The 12,306-nt window shown below is 40.6% G+C and overlaps 1 protein-coding gene and 1 non-coding gene across 4 annotated transcripts in view; one reads left to right on the top strand and one right to left on the bottom strand.

Annotated features, from left to right (window-relative positions):
• Window positions 1-12,306, bottom strand: part of LOC126336980 (U7 snRNA-associated Sm-like protein LSm11) — a 124,861-nt gene that overhangs the window by 66,524 nt on the left and 46,031 nt on the right. The gene's annotated exons all lie outside the window — the stretch shown is intronic.
• On the top strand, window positions 7,731-7,803 carry Trnaa-agc (transfer RNA alanine (anticodon AGC)). Its single transcript has one exon. It is a non-coding gene; the product is annotated as a tRNA-Ala (tRNA).

Here is a 12,306-nt window from a genome sequence, read left to right as displayed (position 1 = left end):
AGCCAGGTGGTTTCTGAGGAACTGCCTTTGTCTTCTGGCTCTCTTGACAGTGCGTCACAGTGACCTGACCAGAAAAATCTCTTGCGGATTCTATCATATGTCTTAATAAATCCTAAATGTCGGGCCTCAGGTGTGTCAAGGAATTTCTGTAGAACATCTAAGTGCATGTGTTTAGGAATCACTGGTAGCCACCTCTTTTCAAACGGATCCAAGTATTTCTTGCAAAGTAATTCATTTACTACATTAAATTGTCCTTTCACATTCTCTGACCAATTTAAGGGAATCATAATTTGAGATATCTTGTGTCCTCCTCCTGCTCAGCAGAGAGATCCTGGAGTGCAGCGAGACAGTCACTATCTTCACATCAAAGTCTTGATGGTCTTGCACAGGGTTTCTTGAGAGACAGTCAGCTTCTTCGAGTTTTCTTCCACTTTTGTACACTATGGTAATGTCATACTCTTGAAGACGTAGTGCCCACATGGCGAGTCTTCCTGTTGGATCCTTAACACCTGTCAACCAACAAAGTGAATGATGGTCTGTAACAACTGTGAATGGCCTTCCATTGAGATACTGTCAAAATTTGCACATGGCCCAGATCACAGCAAGACATTCTCTTTCTGTAGTTGAGTAGTTTCTCTTGGGTTTTGTTAAGTGTCCTAGATGCATAGGCAATAACCTTCTCTTTTCCATCCGAAATTTGCATCAGAACAGCACCGATCCCATAACCGCTGGCATCTGTATGTAGTTCTGTAGGTGCTCTCTCATCATACAGACCAAGTACAGGGTCAGTCATCAGAGCTTTATTGAAAGAATCTTGTTGAGCATCACCCCAGATAAATTTAGCATCAGCTTTTAACAACTCTTGGAGTGGCCTGGCTTGATACAAAAGTCTTTGATAAAATGACGGTAATAAGAACATAAACTGAGGAAACTTCTCACATCCCTGATACTTTTAGGAATAAGAAATTCCGTTATAGATCTCACCTTTTCTGGGTCTGACAGCACACCTTCATTTGACACAAGGTGTCCAAGTATTTTGATTTTTTTTTTTTTTTTTTTTGCTCAAAGAGACACTTTCTTGTATTAAGTTTCAGTCTGCCTTGTTGGAGACACTTTAGAATGGCCCTCAGTCTTTTTATATGTTCATCAAATGTCTCTGACAACACTATAATGCCATCTAAATAACAAAGACACATCGTCCACTTCAGGTGCCTTAGAAGATTATCCATCATCCATGTAAAAGCTCTGGTGAATTACACAAACCAAACAACATTACCTTAAACTCATACAGGCCCTGGGGAAAAGGGGAGGGGGGGATGATGAATGAAGTTTTCTCACAATCAGCCTCATCTACTTTGATTTGCCAGTATCCCGAGTACATGTCGATGGTTGAGAAAAACTTATCCTCCTTCAGACAATCTAGTGTATCGTCAATTTGTTTAAGAGGGTAAACATCCTTTTTAGTTATCCTATTAAGCTTCCTGTAATCAACACAAAAGCGCCACCTGCCATCCTTCTTCCTGACAAGGACCACTCGTGACGACCATGGGCTCTGCAAAATCTGATTGATGTCATTCTTCATCATTTTCTCTACCTCATTGCGAATTATTCGACATTCCATTGCTGACAAAGCTCTCTGTATTATTGGTTGATGAGCTCCAGTGCTAATCCAGTTCTTCACCATCGATTAGCCTAATTTGCTCTTGACCTGTGGATTGAAGCATTCAGAGAACTCTTGAAGAATGGCAAGTAGCTCATTCTGTTGTTCCTTAGTGATGTCTGGTGAGAGTCGACCTAGAAGATCTTGTCTCATAGTGGTAACACTAATTTCGCCCACAGACTCAGCATGGGAGGTTTCTATGATGCTCAGCTGTTCTTCAATTAACGGCTCAGTGTTTGCTATGCACATGCGTCTTGGAAGGACCTGTGGTTCTTGGTGACACAATTCAACGAATCCGTTCTTAAACGAGATAACTGCTGGCATGACCAAGCTATTCTTCAGTGATATGCTTCTCTTACATTCCACTACAAGATCCATGGGCTGATGCATGGTATGACACATGGCAGGTACCTTTCTAGAGCTAACTGCAGGAATGATCACTTCATCCAGCACATATAGTCTCGGATGCGCATCTTCCTGTCCACAGTATCTCATAATCTTCGAGTGATCACAATCTATAATTGCCTGAGAAGCTTTCAAAAAGTCCCATCCAAGAATAATGTCATAACTACACTCTTGGAAGACGATGAATTCTAAGGGCTATGTATGGTCACTTATACCCAGACGAATGGTACATCTTCCTGTAGATTTTACATATTTCCCATAAGCCACCTTCAGCAGAGATGTTTTGCTGTCAATGAATACAGTTTTCTGCGACTGGCGATGGTACTTCTCTGAAATGACTAAATATGATGCTCCAGAGTCCACAAGAGCTTGGGCTGGTCGGCCATCCATGAGGATATCGATGTAGTTTCCTATCATTTTTGTAGTGATCGAAGGTGGAGGATTTTTCTCTTCAGCAGCCTCACCTCCAAGGAAAGGTCGCACCCTTTAGTTTACCATGTTGCGGTGGCTAGGTGATGGGCTGGAACTCCTAAATGGCAATGGAGACCTTGATCAGCGTGTTGGGGAGTGTCCTCTCCAGCGGCAAGCTTACGGCAATGGTGTCCTACGTCGCCCTGCACCCACATTTTCTTGTTCATCTTCATCGTCCCGGAGTTGGCGTCAGCTAAGATCGATCTGCTGTCTTCTGGTGTGGGCATCATCAAATATCCACCGCCTTTCTCGACTACAGCGCACCACATGTCCTGGTCATCCACAGTGGAAACATACTGGTTGGTTAGCCTGGGTCCTCCAGATGTCAGTCTTCCTTGGTGCCCAAACAGGTTCCTCATGCAGCATTGTAGGAATGTAACTCCACCTGAGTCTCAAGTTTTTCACCATTTTAAAGGGAAATGAAGGACGAGAGATTGGCTTCAATGTGTGTTCCACTTCCTCCCTTATGACCTCTTGAAGTGTCTCGGTTTTTTGCTCGCCATGCAATCCAAGTGCCTTCTGAACTTCCTCTCTCACTATATGACGAATTACACTTGTGAAATCAGTTGCTTCCCCATCACAGACATCGATACGATGTTTGGAAGTCGTTTAAACTTCTTGTGTGTAATTCTTTTTTGATGCATTGTCTTGATATACTGGCACCATTTTATGAAGTCGTCTACTGTCGAAACCTCCTTTAGGAGTAGGGCCTGATACACGTCCTCAGCAACACTCTTTTTATTATCTACGATAATGACAAAGCAGACGAAATGAATGCTGAGGTGACTGCCAATATCAGAGACCCCTGGCAGTAATGACAATATGTGAGGGAAAATGAATTGAAGTTTGTGTTGGGGAGGGCACTCAGCTTAGGTTCTTTATGCAGCAATGTCGATGATCATACTGTGGTGGTGTAGTGGTTAGCATTTCTACCTAGCAAGCAAGAGTCCCGGCCTCATCACAAATTTTAATTCATTTCGTGTGCTTCGATCATTATCGTAGATAATAAAGAGAGACTTAAATGTCTCAAGGAAACGTTTAATTATAAGATCTATTTGCGTGAGATCGTTTAAAGTATTTGAGAATGGAGATGTTTACATGTCACAATGGATAACCGGAACGGTGAGTTAGAATAGTCTCTGTGTGACACATTGTAATCATCACGTGGTAGTCGGATGCTCACCATAATTTCTTGCAGCTCAAAGCATAAGTTAACTGCTTGACCAAAGGCTGCCATGAAATAGGTGTTAGGGTGAGTTTGTTAAGCATCTGGAACCACTGGATGCTATTCACCAACTGCCCCTGCACCTGATTCTTGAAACTGACAGACAGGAACTCAGCCTTGCACCACAGTGGACACAAGCTTCTTGCAAATTCAAATGCCGAGATAAAATCGGGTTCTGTGCATCGTGCAGAGATAACTTTTTCAATGAGCACTCTTCAAGCCTAAAACTCAATCCCACAGGATCCGCAGTGACCAAAAATACAATGTCACAGTGTCCACTCAAGTGTTCACACTGCTCAACTGCCCATCACTTTGAGAGCTCTTCCTGATTGTGACAGTGCTTAAATATGCTGGCCCACAGAGGTGCTCACTGCAGGCAACAAACTGCCTGAGACGCTATTGCAGCCAGCGCGGCTAATAATGAGCAGGAACCATTGCTATCAACACATGCCCACACGGCCCGAAAGTGAGCCAGAAAGGGACTCCATTTTGGATTTCTGTCATTCATTATAATATCGCTTAATATAATCAATCAAAAAATAAACTTTTTGATGAAATGTTGGTGCTGGAGCAGGATACAAATCTGGAAATGTGCATGTTGTATGCAACTGTTACCAACTGAGCTATCCATCTGTCATTATCCTCACCTAACTTTTCAAACTCAGCAGAGACACTCATGTTTATCCGGACTAGGATGACATAACACTGAGATGCTGTTCTGTTGAGGAGGGAGCAATGTGCCACAAGAAGCTGAGTAGCACCATGGTGTAGTGATAATGATACTAAACTGTTGCATGGAGGGTCGTGAGTTCAAAACTCACCTGGACTGTACATTTTTAATTTCTATATTCGGTTCAAGTACATTCTAGAAGTATCCACAAATGTCAAGAATCATTGTACTGGAATGTTCTGTAGCTGTATATATACTGTATGTGTTCTGGCCAGAGGCAGTTCACTCCGCATTCTTGTATGTGCTGAATAAACCTTCGTTAAGTGAAGTTAGTGTTTGTCATTCATGTAATTACACCTTCTACTAAGTGACATTATTCTGGCAGAGGCACTGAGTATTGGAACATGTGATAGCGCAAATTATCGGCAACCCACGCCAAGACAGAGCCACCATTTATGTGGCGAGAAACCCGAGTTCGAGCTATATTCAACAGATCGCAATCTATCAGAGACAGAAGAAGAAGAGGACGTTATGATGACAGCAACTGTGTGCAGCCACATGGGACATCATCCTGGGTTTTCTGGTGACAATGGCCAAGATCCAAACAAGTGGCTGAAGGCATATGAGTGTATAGCCAAATTTTAAAAAATGTGATGACACCGTGTGTTTGACTAACCTATTTTTCTATCTGGAGGGCAATGCTAGCAATGGTACGAGAAAAACGAGGAGACGTTCACAAGCTGGGAAATATTACAGGCGGAAATGCGCGAGTATTTCGGCAACATACAACTACAAAAGTGCAAGGGAGAAGATAAATTAAATTGCAGGGCATAGTGTCCACAAAAAGCTACAGCATCCTACATTCAAGACATCTTGGAACTGTGTAAAATAGTGGATCCTAGAATGAAGCATTCCTACCTAGCATTTCTACCTAGCAAGCAAGAAGACCCGGGTTCGAGTCCCAGCTGCAGCACAAATTTTAATTCACTTCATCTGCTTCGATCATTATCGTAGATAATAAAAAGAGACTTAAATGTCTCAGGGAAACATTTAATTATAAGCTTTATAAGATCACCAAATGGTACAAGGACGTCCCATTACGTCCAATGCTGGGGTGCTTGCAAATATAAGAGAACCCTGGCAGTAGTGACAATATGTAAGGGAAAAATGAATTTAAGTCTGTGTTGGGGAAGGCACTCAGCTTAGGTACTTCATGCAGCAATGTTGACTTACACCTACAGCAGCACCATTAATAAGTTTTTTGAGTGCTGCTGAAGAAGCTGTACGAAGGCTTCCTTTGGATGCTGCAGACGAAATAAGAAGGGAAACTTGCCATGCTCTGTTGAAGGCTCCTACTCAACGCAGTAATTTAACCTCTGCAGAAAGGGCTGCGTTACGAAATCTGAGAGAGGACCCTGAAGTAGTGGTATTGAAAGCTGACAAAGGTAATGCAACTGTTTTGTTACCTCGTGGTGTGTATAATGATAAGATGCATGGTCTGCTAAGTGACTCTACCTATAAGAGGATTGATTACGATCCTACAACAGAAAACTTCAGAACTATTAAATTCCTCCTCGTTACTGCAAGAGACCATCAAGAGGTTCAAACCACATGGTTGTCTACCTATAAGACTGTATGGCCCTCCAAAGGTTGATAAAGAGGGTCTTCTTCTGCGCCCAATAGTGGTGCAACATTGGAGCTCCTACATATGATTTAGCTTCCTTACTGAGACCTTTCATGGGCAAGTGCTCACATCACATACGAAGCTCAGCTGATTTTATCAATAGACTGGGGGCTCTTCGTCTTAGCAGTATAGACCTTCTAGTAAGTTTTGATGTGGTCTCACTTTTTACAAAAGTTCCTCTTGCAGATTCTTTGACACTGATTGGTAACACGTTTCCTATTGATATCACTGCTTTGTTGAGGCACGCTCTTTCCTCAACTTATTTTATGTTTAATCAAGAATATTTTGAACAGACTGACAGTGTCGCCATGGGCAGCCCCCTGTCTCCTTTGGTGGCCAAACTTTTTATGGAGGATTTTGAGGCGAGAGCGCTTGAATCAGCTGCCCTCAAACCAACAGTTTTTGGAGGTATGTGGATGACACTTTCACAGTGTGGCCTCATGGAGAAAATAAATTAATGGAGTTTCTTCATCAACTTAACTCCATTTATAGCAACATCCAGTTCACCATGAAAATAGAGAAAGATGGTTGTTTGCCTTTCTTGGATTTTCTGGTTCAAAGGAAGAATGATGGTTCTCTATGGCATTCAGTTTACCAGACACCCACTCATACTGATTTTTATCTGCAAGCATCCAGTTGCCATCACCCATTGTAAACCATGAATTTTCTTAAAACACTTGTTCATAGAGCTCATACTGTCTCAGATCTAGATAGCTTACCTCAAGAACTCGACCACCTAAAGACAGCATTCAGCGAAAATGGGTATTCCATCTGGCAGATTAACAAGGCAGTAACAGTTAAAACCAAGAAGCAGGAAGTGAATAAAGAGGAGAACATGACGGAACAATCTTTAGCTTTTCTTCCTTTTGTTGGCAACACTTTGTTTAAAATAGCAAGAACCCTCAGAAAATTTCAGGTAAAAGTGGTTTTCCACCCACCATTGAAGATTGCGGACCTTGTGGGATCAGTTAAGGACAACCTGTTACTACGAAAGGCCAGAATTTACAAGAGACCTTGCCAATGTGGTATGGCTTACATAAGTCAAACCAAACACACCGTGAAAGAACACTGCACTGAACATCAACGATACACCCGCCTTTTGCAGCCAAGCAAGTCTGTTATTGCTGAACATTGTATTTCTACTGGACATTCAATGGAGTATGAGAAAACAATGATTTTGTCCACAGCAACGTCTTTCTGGGACTCCATTATTAAAGAATCCATAGAAATGCAACTGGCGGAAAATCTGTTAAACCATGACAGTGGCCACCAGCTGGGCAGTGCATGGAATCCCATCACCTCCACGATTTGCTCTAATCGAAGACAACAGAGTGCGCCGACGGCTGCGGCAAACTGCAACGCAGAGGGCAACTGAGTTTCGCTACTCCACCAGCGAGGGCGCTGCCCGTGGGCGGTGTGGTTCATCTATCAAGTTTTCGACGCATGCGCAGAATAGTTACAGTACTGTATATATTGCGGAACAGAGGACGTTTTCGCCAGTCTGCGATGGCTCACCTGAAGATGACTGGCAGGCGCCCAGTTGAAATATCGTGCGAAGTATTGGACGACGACCGGCTGCAAGCCCGAAATTTGTTTAAACAATGTTGACCATCGTACTGCAGTGGTGTAATGGTTAGCATTTCTGCCTAGCAAGCAAGAAGACCCGGGTTCGAGTCCCGGCCGCAGCACAAATTTTAATTCATTTTGTCTGCTTCGATCATTATCGTAGATCTCACTCAAGTTATGTTTCTGTGAATGTGTCTGCCTAAAGCTAGTGGTGCTCGAGTTGTTTGACTAACCTTGTCATTTTGCTCGGAACCGGTGCTTCATGAGCAATGTTCACTTTTTTCGAATATATTTACAGTGTCTATTTGTGTTGTAAATGCAACTTGTTAATCAGTGGTTCATATATTATAGGATAGCTTGATGTATCTGTTGTTTATCTTGTGGGCGCAGCTAATAAGGCCTGGGTATGACAAATACCTTTACTGAGAATGTCTGCCTCTCTAGTGGCTATCGCCATCCACAATTACGTGAAAAAAGAGAAATTGCTTGGCTCTGCAACTCCAGCTTGTATCATACTTTGAATTTAATGTTATTCTGCTTACTTAGAATCAGTGGTCTTACTTCTAATTATCTGCAAACAGTCATTTTATAGTGGATGGCTGATGTTAATTACCTGTGAGCTATCTTCAATATGCTTTTGAAACTTGTAATGTGGAATATGCAGGTTAATCTTATAGATTTGTGATTTGATTAGACCTCTGTGCTAAGCATCTATCTTTTTTTTTTTTTTCAATTAATGCTGTTCTCAAAAAAAAATTGTTTTTAAATTTCATGCAGCCATTTTTGAAAGTTATGTAATATCTGCCAACAGCTGTGTTGTTGGAAATTCAATTAATTCTGGGGGCAGCTGCTCAGATTATCTTGGCTCATTTTCTTTGTTTTAATAACTTGGTTTGTGTTTTTAATAAGTATGTTAGTAAATTTTTGGCCCAGTATCTTTGTATTTAAGACCAGCTCCCTACTACATTCCAACTTATACCATCAAATTCAACCACTTTTTCTATTTTTCTGAGTATTTATCTCATCGTAGAGGATTTGTGGTTTTTCATGGTTTGGCAATTTTACTTTATTTTAAATTTTTGGCTGGACGCCATTGCTGCTGCTACAGTCATCAACTAACCTAAGGGAGTTGAGTTGTACACAGTATTTATCTGTGTCGTGTAAACTTTGTTCTGTGTGTTAAAACACAACAACTGTTTGTATACATCTTTGGGCTTCTGACTGGGAACCAGCTCAGCATTTGCCCATTTGCCTAAGTGGGGGTGGTAAATGGCCTAAAAACCACACTCACACTGGCCAGTCTACCACACAAATGACCATTAATCTGCAAAACAGATTCGATCCTTGTCTGCCTTACCACCTCATTTTGCAAGCTTGTACACTGTTGTTAAGATATGTGAAAAGATCTGGCAGAATTGAACCAATAAATGTGATAAATATGTGCTCAACCTATTTTTCTATTTAAAAATAAATGTAGATTATATTAATGAGTATAAACTGGACTAACTATAAGCAAGAAGGAAGGAAAGAAAGAGAAGGTGATGTAGAAATTCAGTCATGTCCTACTCAAATTCACTTTAACAGGTATTCACATTAACTGAAGGAAACTACGGAGAGCCTAGCTCTGAATGTCAAGGTAGGGATTTGAACCACCAAACCAGAAATGAAAGGAATTATATGTTTTCTGCACTTTGACATGACTAAAGCTACAGAGATTGTTCACTGTAAGCAACTGCAGAGTGGTGATAGCTGTCTTAGTGAATGAAAAATTGACTGGCCATGTATCTTTCTGCTACGAAGAGAGTTCAAGAAGCCCACCCATTTCAAAACTACACAGTAAAATCAAGAAAACTGAGCAAATGATTAACAATGATCATCCTGTCAGAATTACGATACTGTGAACAAGTTGAACAGTCACAGCTCAGCATTTGCAAATGTCAATGAATCTCTGCACTTTTGAAAAATTTGTGCCTTTTGGGTACCATATCAACTGACAGATATTAAGCAGTGGGAACACTTAGAAATATCTAAATCACATATAAAGCACTCTGAAGTGGAAGGAGAAGATTTTCTCAGTTGCACAGTAACCACTGATGAGAAACTGGACAATCACTACAAACTACAGAGTATAATGCAGAAATTTCCATCTTCACCTACAGCAAAAAAGATCAAAGACCAAGCTTTGGCAAGAAACATGGTTAGACATTGTTTTGAGATATGAAGTTTCACTCCTGATCAATTGCAACCCTAAAGGTCAAACGGTGAATAGTAGCAGCTACTGTGGGATCTGAAAGCACAAATAAAAACGAAAAAGATGGAAGCTTCGGAAGGGTGTAATTTTTCCAGCATAAAGAATACCCTCACATACCGCTGGAAAAACAATCCAGTGCATTTAAGATCTTGAGTCTGAGATTCTGGGGCACTCATCATACAATATTGACCTAGCTACAAGTGAGTTTCACATTTTTGGTCCAGTGAAGAAGCAGCATCTGCATAAATCCCAGTTTTTGCTAGAGGATGAGGTTGTCAAGTCGGTTCAAGAGTGCACATAGATGGTGCCACAAAGCTTCTTCCAGGATAGAATTAGGAAGCTTTTCAAAAGATGGACAACAAACATACAGATTGAGGGAGATTCTGTAGACAGATAACATTTCTTGCAACTTTATTATCTCAATAAAAAGTGTTGTTATAAAGACTGTCTTTTCTTTTTGGCTTATCCATGTACATTCGGAGCTGAGTGGTTGGTATGGCTGACTGCCATGTGGAGAACTCGGATTCATTTCCTGGTACTGCCAGAGATTTTCCTTGGTGGGAGGACTGGAACATGGTGCATTCAGGCTCATATGCCAATAGAGGAGCTACTTGACAACTTAGTAGTGGCTCCAGGTCATCAAAATTAACTATTGAAAGAGCAGTGCGTTGACACCACACCCCACTGCATCTGATGACTCCATTGGCAGAGGATGATGCAGCAGTAAGTTGGTACTGGTGGGCCTATTAGGGCATGTGGACAGAGTTTGTCCATTGTACTATACTCATTTCTTCGCTGTTTGTCTTTTTCCTTCATTATCAACACATTATTGTACATAGCAGAATGGTAAAGTTTTTCTGACATCTCATACAAGAGTGCTTTTTCATCAAGCATTATCTCGTACATCTAGGATACACAATGAGTAGTTTACACGATATTTATGGGGTTGGACCACGAGAGCTATACTGACCATGTTGACTCTACATCAAAGAATGAAAATTCATTTAGACTGCATCTCTTGCAGTTCCAAAATGAGAAAATAACGAAAAAAATTAAAGCAACACAGCTTAGAGCATCACTGAAAGAAAACTGCAAAACAATGTGTTGCCTGCTGACACTCAATGCATTTATGTTTTAATAACTGAATCAATAATAAGTGAGGATGTGAATCAGACAGTCACAGAAGCTAGAATATATCCTCTGCGGATAGGGATGGAACAGGTTTCTGCAAGAAATAAATTGAAGCATAGCAAAATAGACCAGATTATTTTAACAAATGTATTCACACATTTGGCTCCCAGAACTAGATTTGAAACACCAACAAAGAAACTCTGAGAAAATTGTTATGTGTTTGGTACTTTGTTTTAAAAGATGCTAAACTAAAGAAGTTGACAGTAAGTTGACAGTTTCCAAAAAGGCATACATATATAATTAAGTATCAGATTTAAGCAGACAGTTGTTTATTCAGAGCAAACAAGAATTCACAACATTACACAGTGAATAATGCTGCAAAGCGTGCAGAAGTATTCTCAAACAATAGTGCTGCTCAACATTTAATTGTTGTGTTATGCAGGGCATTGGCATATAGATATGTAGTATGTGGCAGTGCTCCACTTGTAACGATACTGGAGCATACGCTCTTTCTTGGACACAAACATGACAGTGCTGTTACCCTGGCCAGGTATTCAGTTTACTTTGCTGGGTAATAGCTTAACAACACGAAAAATAATATTGCATTGTTCACTTAACTTCTCAACACTTTTCACTTCTCCTACCACATAAACTTGTAGATTGCTTTAGGACCAAACCATGCTGCCATGCTTTTTTGACATCCCCATGCCTGTCTGTCTGAAGAACAGATCAGCGAAATGAGCTCAGAAAAATGGTGAGACTTTAGTGTTAAGAAACTAGTGTCTAGTGTGTTATGATCTTCTCATGAAAAGTGTACCACATATACAGGGTGTCTCTGTCTCTGGCATTTTGGCAGATCTTTACAGTTTCAAGTTTCCAATGTCCAACTTGAATCAGACCAAATAAACACCACTAATAATATCATTCATGCAGCACCCAGTGTCAAAGGAAAGTGAAGGTTTGCTTCCTGTTACAAATACAACTATTTTTGAAGCAGAATTTTATGTGCCCATTTAATAGAAAGAGCCCAGATTACTCTGTTGTGATGTGTATTTTATCAATATACAGAGTGTATCAAAAAGAATCAATCAATTTCTTAAAAAAATCATAACTTTTTTATTATTCAAAAAACAAAATTCACTGTATATGTTTATTAGTTTCAGAAGTACAGACATGTCAAAATGAATAATTCTTTTTGATACACCCTGTATATTAGCAGGGACACTAAAAACTGAATAATAAC

This window comes from Schistocerca gregaria, chromosome 2 (assembly GCF_023897955.1).
Source record: "Schistocerca gregaria isolate iqSchGreg1 chromosome 2, iqSchGreg1.2, whole genome shotgun sequence".
Taxonomy (NCBI): Eukaryota; Metazoa; Arthropoda; class Insecta; order Orthoptera; family Acrididae; genus Schistocerca; species Schistocerca gregaria.
The sequence above is the reverse complement of the archived record's forward strand: the minus strand, read 5'-3'. Positions and strand labels throughout refer to the sequence as shown.